We start from the raw sequence: 3,285 nt of genomic DNA, 5'->3' as shown, positions 1-3,285 counted from the left end.
TACTAGTGTTGATATTCTTATGTCATATTGTTGATATTTGTAATACATTATGTTGATATAAAAAAACATTCACGAAAATTATCATATGATAACATAATGACGATATTACCCTTTTGTTGATATTTTGTCTACTATTTATTGAGATTCGCAAGATTTAATCTCATCCACTCATTTTAAAATACAAGGATGGAGATTTGGTCTTGATTTTGGATTAGGGTGCTATAAGCATTAGAATATGACCCTTCGATTATATATATATATATATATATATAGGAATGTGATCATATCATAACCCATATTTATGGTGATAACCTAATAACCCTCATTTTATGGACGAAAAATATCATTTTATGGAACAGAATATCATTTTATGGAATAAAAGTATCATTTTATGCATGCTGAAAAAATATCATTTTATCGTGTATAAATATCATTTTTAGTAAAAATGATACTTTTGACCCATAAAATGATAGGGTTATTAGGTTATCACATAAATATGAGTTATGATGTGATCGCACCCCTATATATATATATATATATATATATATATATATATATATATATAGGGGGGGTCTTATTCTAATGCTTATAGCACCCTAATCCAAAATCAAGACTAAATCTCCACCCTTAAATTTTAAAATTAGTGGATGCGATTAAAGCTCACAAATCTCAATAAATAATAGACAAAATATCAACAAAAGGGTAATATCGTCATTATGTTATCATATGATAATTTTCGTGGGTGTTTTTTTATATCAACATCGTGTATTACAAATATCAACAATATGATATAAGAATATCAACATTAGTACAAGAAAATATTAACACATATTTATTGAGATTTTTACATGGTTTAGAGATTTTTTTATGTATTTGTTGATAAAAATCTGGGTATCAACATTTACGAAAACTAAAATAAAAAATATCAAATTTCATCATCCGAACGTCGTCGGAACATATGCAATTGAGATCTCCTTGGAATCCTTATTAAATTATCTTTAATTTGATATATTTTTTGCGAAAAAATAATTTAAATTGAGAGAGTTACGTAAATTTAAAGATTTGAGATGATTTTGAGGAGAGAGAAAGTAGTTAGTTATAATTACTACATATAGGATTTGACATTAATACCCTTTTAATTTAATTAATAATTATTTAAATTTAAAATATATTACACTTGACATTATATTAACCACAAGATCTTCTAATCTAATGGTTGAAAATTGGTCTCAATTTGGGATTGTTAATTAGTTAGCAATTGATTACATCCCTATATATATATATATATATAGGATTGTGTTAAAATGACAACACCTCTTAAAGTAACACCATACCACCATTCCTAGCCAATCATTTGTACATGTGGACGAATAATAAGCTGCCATGTGGCAATCATAAAAATTGCTCAAGGGTAAATTTTCACGGACTGCAATATCCAATACACTAGACTGCAATTTTTCCCGACTGCAATATCCAATACGCTAGACTGCAATCTATAGATTGCAGTCTAGCGTTTATACTATTGCAGTCTAGCATATATAATATTACAGTCTAGCGTGGTGTCACAGTGTCATTTTAAGAGTGTTGTCATTTTAACGCATATATATATATATATATATATATATATATATATATATATAAAAAAAATTAAATATGAACCACTTTTTATATCCGAACCGAGATCCATTATGGACCATAGGATTTCATCATCAAATCAAACGCATGATATTAAGCCACGTGACAACTGAGTATACTAAATTACAGATAGAGAAAGGTACTTTTTTATCGATTTGTACGCAATTCAGTTATGGTAATGTTGTTATTCTCACACGATTTGCATCAAACGCATGATATCTTCGTGATTCTCTTTCGACTTTTTCTGAATTTGATTTGTATGTTTAGATTTAATTATTCAAGCCACAAAAAAATTTTCATCCAACCAATAATTCTTGATTCGCTAGCGATATTGTCTGTTTTACAATTATGGGCATTGTGCATGTATTTTTCTTAATTAATATCTGCAGTGATGAATATACGATCTTCGTCTCAAGGTATTTTTAGTTTATTTCATCATAATTTATTACTTCCTCTCATCTCCATTAGAAGTCCCATTTTGCCATTTTCAGTTCGGTCTTTATTAGAAGTCCCTTTTCATTTTTACTAATTTTGGTAAGTGAATGATAAGACTAATTTCAAGCATTGGTTATGGGATAAATTCTGCGATTTCCTGGGTCTAACAAAGTTTTATAAGCCACGTGTGTAGAGAAAAAACCAGCCCCAGGAAGAAAGAGAAGATTACCTGGAGGAAGAAGTTGGCGGGAAAAGTGAGCAGAAAAAGGGAAGAGTTTACTAGACGAAGGAGCATCCGCAAGGAGGGCAAAATGGGAAACAATAGGAAGAATCTAGATGCTCTGCCCCCTATAAATAAGGGCACGCATTCAACATGAAGTAGTCCTCCTTTTGCATCATCAGCTCTTAGCTTAGCTTTTCCATTTCTCTTCACACACACTTTTAGGGGAATCATCTTAGGGGTTCACGTTTCAGTTCCGTCGTTGTGTAACACCGTCTCCAAAGGAGACGAAGATACAATCCTTTATTTGCTTTTGTTTGTGTTTCGGATTTCCCGAGTCTTCGCTGTTCGAGGCTCGGTCGTGTTTTGCTACTTTCTCGTTGGATATTGCGTATTTTGCTATGGAATTTGCTACTTTGGTTTCGGTTATGTTATTGTTGCATTATTTGTTTTTTTTGGTGGACATTGTTGATTGATCTGAGGTGGAGTTTGAATTGTATGGAGATTTGTAGTTGATCGGTTGAATCTGGTTGAATCTGCGGAGATCGGAGATGGGAATTGTGTTGAATTTTTGTGGATGGCTTGGATCCGGAGTGGATGAAGCATCCAGCGTGTGGATCTGTCTGTCATGTTTGCATGGTTGTGACATTTAAATTTTGTTTACTTGTTTACCTCGTCTAGTAATCATAGATCTGCTTTAGTTTCAGTGGTTCTTTGTGTTAATTGGTTTAATTTCGTTTGTCCTATTTCCATCCTTGTTTTGCTCTGTTTTTCATCTGTTATTTCGTGATAAAAGTTAGAGAATATGATGTCGCTGTTAGTTAGTCCTTTAGTTGGTTAATCTGCAGCTTTTTCCCGTCGTACTATGCCGTTTAGGGAAATGGTCCTCACATGCTGTTCTTTCCTGTGTCTAGGTTAGTTTAGGAAGCCGTTTACCTCGTCTAGTAGTAATTTCAAGGCTCATTCGGTCACCATTATGCATGTTCTGCCTAGAT

At 32.1% G+C, this 3,285-nt stretch overlaps 1 long non-coding RNA gene across 1 annotated transcript; it reads left to right on the top strand.

Moving 5' to 3' along the window:
* Window positions 1-1,861: 1,861 nt before the first annotated feature.
* On the top strand, window positions 1,862-2,697 carry LOC148924328 (uncharacterized). The gene is made up of 2 exons (XR_016130205.1): window positions 1,862-2,169; window positions 2,264-2,697. It is a non-coding gene; the product is annotated as an uncharacterized LOC148924328 (long non-coding RNA).
* Window positions 2,698-3,285: the final 588 nt, after the last annotated feature.

This window comes from Salvia hispanica, chromosome 5 (genome assembly GCF_029641045.1).
Source record: "Salvia hispanica isolate PSC_SH4W2 chromosome 5, Shi_PSC_v1, whole genome shotgun sequence".
NCBI lineage: Eukaryota > Viridiplantae > Streptophyta > Magnoliopsida > Lamiales > Lamiaceae > Salvia > Salvia hispanica.
Note: the sequence above shows the minus strand (reverse complement) of the source record. Positions and strands in the feature narration are given on the sequence as shown.